The sequence below is a fragment of the Drosophila simulans genome, chromosome 3L, assembly GCF_016746395.2.
Source record: "Drosophila simulans strain w501 chromosome 3L, Prin_Dsim_3.1, whole genome shotgun sequence".
Taxonomy (NCBI): Eukaryota; Metazoa; Arthropoda; class Insecta; order Diptera; family Drosophilidae; genus Drosophila; species Drosophila simulans.
The window spans coordinates 11,103,991-11,113,088 of NC_052522.2; the positions used below are offsets into that span (position 1 = coordinate 11,103,991).

General features: G+C 38.8%; 1 long non-coding RNA gene across 1 annotated transcript; it reads left to right on the plus strand.

Moving 5' to 3' along the window:
* The first annotated feature begins 765 nt into the window (after nt 1-765).
* LOC27208160 lies at nt 766-2,058 on the plus strand. Its single transcript, XR_001600731.2, has 3 exons — nt 766-1,487; nt 1,784-1,850; nt 1,952-2,058. It is a non-coding gene; the product is annotated as an uncharacterized LOC27208160 (long non-coding RNA).
* Nucleotides 2,059-9,098: the final 7,040 nt, after the last annotated feature.

The following is a 9,098-nucleotide window of genomic DNA, read 5'->3' on the forward strand; positions in this document are numbered from 1 at the left end:
GCAGTATAAAAAGTATTCCCTTACCAAAATCTAAAAAAACCTATAAATCTTTACTCGATCCTAAAAAAAAGCCAATAAAACTTTACTTTAGATATAGATATCCATATTGAAAAATGTATATTATAATATTTAAAAGCCAACAGTCGACTAGTTTTTAAGTTACTTGTCTTACTTTACTTTATTTTTTGGGTCAACATACTTGAGACTTACCTATGTGCAAAGTGCATCTGAAGTCTCGTAAGTCTGGCCACTTTGGTACCCTGCACTTCACTTTGATGCTTGATTTTTAACCTTCTTAGCTCACCTTTCCACCTGCCCACCTCCCTTTCTCCACAACTTCATCTTTTGTTGCTGGGTTTTCTCTTTTCGCCAATGCAACGACTTGCATACAAATAAACTAATGTGTGTTTGTACGTATGTATATTTCGTTGCTCGTTGTTTTTTACCCCGACAATATTTTGTGCTATTTTTTCTGGTATAATTTATTTTTATTTGTTGCGCTGTTAACTGCGAAATGGGTTTGCACGGTAGTCCGATTCGGAGTGGACCAGCTCAGGTTGCTGCACTGAAAGAAATGCATGTGTATGGGAACCCGGAATAAAGATTTCGGATTCCTTTTTAAAAAATTAATCAATCCATTTAGCTTAGTAGTTTTAAATATTACAATAAATGCCTTATAAATGAAACATTTTTTGTGAGCTTGATAGTCTCTTATATTATATTTTTTTATTGCCTGTATTATTTTTTTCCAGTGTTCTTGCTGCTGTTGCTGAAGGCTTTTCTTTCTCGTTTGATTCGTTTGCTCCGCAATCGCAGGAAATCAATTATAAAAAACCTTTGCTGTTCGGCTTCACTGGCCACGTTAATTCGTGAAAAATGTTTTTTCTTTATTTTTTCTTTTTTTTTTTTGCCTTTTTCCAGGTCTCAGCTTAATGTGTTTCTCGTTTTGTTTTCGCTGCCGCTGCATTTGAAAGAGTTTTCATTGTTTCTCGGATTGGAGTTGAAAGTGTTGCTGCTGCTTGGGTCACAGTGGCTTTTTTCAGTTACTTTTTTTAGTTTTTTTTTTTTTTTTTTTGGGCCATGACAAAGGATTGCGCGGCAGCGGAAAAAGTGCAATAAATTTTACTATGCTCGGTGCCGAATGTCGATTTCGTTCAATGATTTCTCCCCACGGCAGCGACAACTGCCGCCTGCCGCCTGTCGATCGTCGACCTTTATTTATGTGCCTTTGATAATGCGTTTTTAAATTCAGGAAGTCGCAGTTTATGCTGCCTCCCCATGAACTTCCCCCTTTTTTTTCTCGTTTTCCGCTCGATTGCTGCAGGGGCGTAGCCCCTGATTGGCTACCAAAAAGGGAAGGGGGGTTCCTAAGAACGAGGCCTAAGGTCCGAATGGGTTGGAGGATTTCCAACGAATTTCCCGGAAGAAAAGCAAAGATTCGACATTGCATAGCTACATAACATAGATTATAGAGGGTCTAAAGAAAGGTAATAATACCCAAAATAGATAGAATTTAAAAAATATGTTTAATATTTTATTAAATGAATACGACAAAGCAACAAGCCATCAATTCAGTTTAATTATTCACATCCATATGTCTGCTTTAAACCATTTAAAGGCAGCTTTAATTGGTGTCAAATGCGTCTTGTCTTTTCATAATTTTATTGACATTTAGGTTCACTGATGGCTTGTTAAGATATTGTTGTGCCCAAATGGCAGAATATATATGTTGAAAAGAATATTGGCTTCACATAGTAATAATTAACATCTTATGTATGCCCAGCGTTAACAATTTGATTGATGACAACAAATCCGACACATAAAAAATGGTTTTTTATGCAAATTAATGTGTGAGTACTTAAGCAAATCATTTATTCATTAAGTCACCTAATTTAATAGTGACAACTCATTTTATTTAATGCTTTCCTGTTTAACTACCTTCCTGTTCTAGATTAATAGGTATATACTTATGCGGAATATTTTTCAATTCTGGTGGACACATTTCTAAATGGAATCAATATATTGCCGAGGGATTCACACGTCGGGCACTTATGGATTCACTACATCCAGATGGTGGATCGTGATCGATGGCTCGACAATATCTATCGCTGAAGTTTATCACTTCGCCGAATGTGGACAACTTACTGCCCATAACAGGAAACGGTAATGAGAACCATTCGAAAGCTCTTGAGGTTCCCCAGTCAGACAGCCAGCTAGCTCCAACTGGTCCATCTGGTAATGGCGATGTGGCTCCAAGTGCACTCAGCTGTGCTCCACTTCAAGAACCATGAGATCCCAGAGATCTCGGATCTCGAAACCTATGCCGATACTGTATGTAAACAATATCAAGCGGCGAACGCGACATGAATTTATGAGATCATTTTTGAAGTTAATTATGCCAGGGCATAAATTTCACAAAAACACAGACACACACACACACATCTCTGCCAAACAGAAATATAGATATATATGTTTGTATATAGCATATAGCTATTGAGTGCAAAAGCCCTCAATCTACAGATGCTGTCAAGATAGTTTCTCGTTCTTCGTCTGTTGTTGTCTGCTGGCGTTTCTCTATTGCCTTCTTTTTTTGCACGTTTCACCAATCATAATAGTTTTTATCTTAAAACCCATAAACATGTGCATAAAAAATACACAAAAAAAAAGGAGTTTGGCAGAAATAAAACCGAACAGAGCTGGATGGAACTCGTTCCTAGACCTAGGTTAGTTCTCCACTCGAATCAGATCTCTCTCTACGGATCTCAGCGCCTCCATCCCCGCTATACCCAACATCCCCACTAGTTGGCCAGAAGACCCAGTCCGTCCGTAGTCTTTTCTTTGGTAGACCTGTTTCGTGTCATAGATTTGTTTTATGTTTATGGTGTTTGGGCCAAGTCCGGAGACTGTGGTGGCTGTGGGGGTGGTGGGGGGTTTTCGAACCTCCAAGTCACCACCACCGACACCGACTACCAACCAAAGTGGTTCGGCCAGCCAAACAACAAAGAGTCTGTCCCAATGTCCAGCCAGTGTTGTTGCTGTTGTTTATGAACAAGAAGTTTTGCGGCTATGGATGTGGTTTGTGGTTTAACTGCTTTTATGGTAACACAAAATAAGAAAATCAACGAAAACAACAAACAAACCCGAAAAAAAGAGAAGAAAATTATAATAAAACAAGAAAGTTGCTCGAACGGATAGCTAACCGAAGTCCGTATGCTCTTAGTTAAACTCTCTAAAAGAAAAAAACTAATCAAGATTTTATTTTGGTTAATTCAGTTATGTTAGTTAAATTATAATTGTTGATTTCTAGTAGATCTGAACTGAGCAAACGTATACAGTGCACTTTTCAACACTATCGTGTTGCACTTCGTCACTAAGCTTATTTCCATCCAGAGTGTTGGTTATAATTATAATTTATATGTAATATTTAAACGTGTTTACTTTCAATTTGTTTTAATTCGTGTTCAAACACTTCTGGCACTTGAAATTTAATCAATTAATGCAATGTAAAAAAGTTTACCGATATACGAACTTCTTCGGGCACTTTGCGCAATTCCTTTATTTTCGTCTGCAAACTTGGCGTTGAATTTTGAATACTCCGCACAAAAGGGCAATTCAAAACAAAGTAAAAATCGGCACCAACAAAAAACAACAATTGCAGTGGCAGCAGCATCGACTTTTGTTAAAAAGTCATCAAAGACCAGCAGAAACAACAAAAACATTCAGTTGCTAAGAGTCACGATGTTTGGTGGGTTTGATTTCATACCCTACAAAGGTTTTCCAAATTAATCTTTGACTTTTTTATGCTTTTTAATATTATGAATTTTTTAAAGATTGAAAGACATACAAAGCAATACGGAGGAGCAAGCGATAAATATTTAAATTTAAAAAATATATGAATAAATGCTTTCTTGAATATAAATTATTTAAAATTAATACTGCTAGCTTTTTTTTATTTTAGCTTAGCAGGACACAGTTATTTTAGAAGGTATGCTATAGTCGATTCCTTTGCTTAGCCTTCCTATCTTGTTTTCGCTGGATTCAAAACCAGTTTTGGCTTAAAGTCTAAACTTTATTTACAATATTGTTTTCTTTTACGACGTCGTCGCTGTCGACCGCGATTGTTGTTGCTGTTGTTTTTGCTGCGCTTGTTGGTTTGACCCAAGCCCCTTTTTGTAATAAAGAAACTGGTATACGAACAAGGCACAGCCACAAATCCACTTCAGCTCCAGCATCAGCTACAGCTCCAACCCGAACTCCAACTCCAACTCCACTCCACGGTGGAGGAGTCCCCTGGATGCTGCCTTAAAACCCAAAGCCTCACGACAATTTAGCCAATTTGATGTGCATCTTAAAAAAAAAACACAAAAAAATGAAGAAACATTCGGAGCAGGGGGATATGACCAAAAGACGATTTCAGTTTTCAGTTTGCATAGGATACGGTGCTGGATGAAATGGGATGACCGCGCAGATTTGATTTTCTAGAGAGCCCTTTTGGTGTTGATTGGTCCCGTGTGGTTTATCAATCATTAAGAGTGACCGTCGGTCGGTCGGTCGGGGCAGATCGTAAAAGTCGGCTCTAAATGCCCGAACCCGGCCTCTAAAAGGCCATCTACAAATAGCATCCCATAAACGGAACCCAAGAACAAAGCATGGCAGACCGTGCAGTAAGAGTCCATACTTATGGGGTTTTATGAATGCCCCACTCGGATGAGTTACAGCCTCGAAATGAGCCATTTGCCCGCTCATTTGATGCACGTTTCAGGTCCCAAAAAAAAAAAGAACCACTTCGAAATTGGAGTTAAATCATCTTTTCTCTCCCTCAACTTGCTTTTCTTTTCGGTGGAAATTTATTTCCTAATTGGCCGGGCTAGATGGTTTCTAATTTGGCCAAGGGAACTATCTATGGCTTTGACCTTAAGAACAGCAATTATACTTTATTGAAGGTTTGAGCACTTTGCAACACTTAAATATGTTTGATTTTCAGATCAGATGGTCGTAATACTTTATGTGTCCTCAGATAACCTAAACAAGCTTTCTTCAGTTAGCAATACATTTTGATTTGTCGCAGTAGTTGGGAAGTAGTTTCGCAAAGAAAAATCATAAAAATAATCTGTAAGATTGGAAAGATGCAATTACCATCTTAAAGGACTTTTGCCAGAAAGCACCGAGAATCCACTTAGATGAAACCACTAGAGCATTGAGCACCACTCAACTGGGTGACCTCAACCGCAACGTGGATAGCTGGGAGATGGGCGCAAAACAAGAATGGCAGGAAAAACAAGCGGAACCGAGGAAAACAAGGAAAATGTCAATAGCTTAGGCAACGACATAATTTGCTTTGCTTAATTTCTGCTACGTTTCGGTATTTTTATTGCACTTTCTATGTTCCAGTCGTTCGGTTAACCGGAGGATGGGCGCCGAATCCCCAAGAGCAGGAGGCGTGTTCCGCTGCCAGCATTCTGCAATTTGCCAATGTGTCCGGCCCGGGTGTTCACAGAGTCCGTAGAATGGAGAATGGAGAACGGAGCCCACCCTTCCGGGATACGGCTGTGGTCGGAGTGGAGCAATGTAACATGCCAAATGTGTCCCGGAATTTAATTAAACATTTTCTGCGCTTATTCGTGTATACTACGCTTCACCCTACGTCCCTTCAGTCGTTTTTCCCGTGCATCACTAGTTCTCATCCCTTTGGTTTCTCGGACATACACTGCAAAAAATGCATCTTAAGTTGGGAGATTCAGATTCAGTAGCCATATTTCTTTAACAATACAAGTAAGAATGCAGACTTTTAAAGGTAGTTAAACATAAGTTTATTTATTAGATTTTATTAACTAATATTTTGGTATTCAGAAGCAGATAGAGAGTATCTTATTTTGTATATTGTATCTCAGTGTATAGCCATCAACTTGGTCGTCAGTGTCCTGTCCGAAATTCTTGTCCGGGGGTAGCTTTTACTATTGATTCTGGGAACGCCTCGATGGGGATGGCCGGCCAGTAAATGGCAAGGTTATTGACATATTTTAACAACTATTTGCAAAAGGCTTTAGTTTCACTTCAATTTCACATCCGCCGCACCCCCTTGGCCCTTTCACGCATAATTGAAGCAAGTGCAGAATGTCTTCATCCTTGAGGTCCTTTCCTCCTGCTCGGATTCCCGACTCCGGAATTGGAATCCGGCTTCGGATTCGGACTCGGACTCCGTTTGTTTGCTTTCATGTTTAAATGTGCTCGCGGCATCAATATTTGTATCCCTGCAAATATTTGACATTTGTCATGTAAATAACGTTATTTCAATTACTTGATGTAAACGAAACGGACAACAGCAGCGAAAATAGAATGGGCCGTAAAAAGGGAAAATTTTGCAAGAAATGGAGGTACAAGTTCTAAAAGGGATTGCCATTCCTTCGGCTTTTCTTATTTGCATTGGACAAATGACTTTGAGCGACAATTTTTGTTGCAATAAAGGGTTACATTTAAATGAAAATAAAAGAGTTAAATTTTTATGAATATTTTAAAGATTTCAACTATGAAAGAACAACATATAGCACTCTGCTAAAATTTTCATTACAATTGCGTCAATATTCTTGGCGGCAATTCAAAGCCATATTTTTCTCGAAAAATATTCAATAATATTGATGTCCAAACAAAAGCCAAGCGATACTCGGAAATTTGATTGTGCGCTTGCAAAATAACAAACAGCAAACAGAAGTTGTTTGTGCAAATCGGCAACTTGGCGAAAAAGGCACTGCAGATGTTCATAGAAATGAACAGTGAGTGTTCCAGGGGGCAGAAGAGAAGATATCAAACCTCTCTCAAAGTCAAGACCCTAAAAGTATGATTAAAACATTACAGTATCTGTTCTGTGTAAAAGTATCTTAAGCTATACACATATTGAAGTAATAAGATACATTTCCTGTTTCTATGGGGATTTAAAGGCATTCTCTCTCATAAACTTAAACTCATAAGAAAGGTACACCTCCATTTACCTTAATAATTAAATTTAATCTATATTCCCAGTTGCTTAATCCTGCCGGCAATAATATTCCATTTTTCCCAAAAGATACCTTCACTCAGTTGTCGCCGTTAATTGTGTGGAAAACGAAATGAACAGCCTTCGCTGGCATGCCAACGAAATTGTTTTAATCCAAATCCATTTTCCATTGGACTGCCTTGTCAGGGAAATTAGCAAATAAATGTGCTCGAAATTAAAACAAATTAACAACATTTATTTGCGACTGTTAAACTTGGTCATTTTGTGTGGGTTCGGGAATTGAAAAACTTTTCTACCCAACAGTTGAAAAAAAAGAACCAAACGTAACGAAATGAAAGTAAACCAAATCGAAGGCACGAGTGCCCAAAGCAAATGACACTTTTTGCCCCACAGTTCCGCACTTAGAGCAATTGCTGCCGGGATGATGGGCGTAAAGTGGCAAGCGGGGTGTGGCTCTCTCTCTCTAAAAAGAAGAAAAAATGCAAATTTATTGGCATTTAATTTAAAAGAGAAACAGAAACAAACAAAAAACAAGAACAGAAAGGAAAAGCGGCGGATTGGAGAGACGAGAATTGCCCGCATTCGCTGGCCCACAGCACAAAAACCCGGAACCCAAAAGGCCCCGGAACATCGAAACATCGGGACTCTGAAGAACCGACCCTCATAATGTGCACAAAACTTTGCAACAACAACAGCGGACCGCAACAACAAATGCGGCATATAAACGAGCGCATAATGAGCTCAGTAGAACTTCCCGCCATGGATGGATGGATGGATGGGAGTAGAGCGAAATCGCATTTAATACCCCCAAATGTGCACTCGAAAAAATAAAGCATTTCGAAAATCAATTCAGTATATTTTTTAGAAAATTTTAAAGTATCTCAAAGTTTTCAAGATCGCTGTCCTGATTATTTAAGTTTTGTAACTCTATTATAATAAGTGGATGAAAAAGGCCTTACAATGTCATATGGTGCTCTACGTCACTACGTGAACTGCCGTCAACTTTAAAACTCGCAATGTACTTTAAGTACTGTTCCTAACTTACCTACTTGAAAAAAGCAGCAACCCACCACAATTATTAAAATGTATATTCTTGTAAAAATCTCACCGATTTCTCCAAGTGTAAAAGCTAAGCCGCGAGAGGCGCAGGGGATCAGGGGCACGGCCCATATATTAAACACGCCCCATTCCCAGGGCGGTTACTGCCTTTTTTATGCTCCGTGCATATCATGCAATTACTTTCCACTCAAATGTCAATTTAAATTGAAGTTTTATGCAAAAACCATACTCGAAATTTTTCGCCATCCTCGAAGGAACAATGCCAACGTCAGAGGGTCCTGTTTCCGGTCCTCCTCGTCCTGATCCTGCGACAGCTCTTCGTTCGTTCCTGGCTTTTTATGTGTTAGTTGCACATTTCGGAAATTAAGTTGAAATTTATTAGCACATCTTTGTCGACGCTTCGGATTGCTTTGCCAAGCACTTCGAGGGATTTCTTCAACGGGCTGTGACGAATCCGCATAGCCCCTTTTTTCAATCGGCGTGGGTGTGAGTTTTCGAAGCTGATACTAATGTGCGTGCGTTGCGGCAAATGGCGATACATAAATTGCCAGAGCAAATCTCACAAATAAGGTGGATTTTTGGGAATGGGAGAAAGTTTTTGCAAAATCGACAAATAATCGCGGGGTAAGCAGTTGGAAATACGATTTCGGGTTTGTTAAGTGATTTCCTAGAGGTTCGAGAATTATGGTGTTCTTTTTTGCAGTGAAAGATTAAGCAATGGAAAGCAAAACAAATCAAGCTGAAACAACTCATATTCCTATAAAAATCAAAAGAAATCAAAGAAAGCAATTGAACTAGTTATAAATAATTTTATTTCCCATTTTATTTAATCGCCATAGACTGACAGCTTCTTTAGCAATTTTTTTTTTCAGTTCGTTTGAAAAACAGTCAATTGATATATATGTAGCTCACAAGTAGCTAACTATCTGGGCCTTTGGGCACATCTGACAGTAGTTAATGACTACTTCAAAGACTAGGCCCCAGCGATTTTCCCGCATCAGTTCAATTAATTAGCCAACTTGGATGGCTCTTAACCATTCGGCAGGCA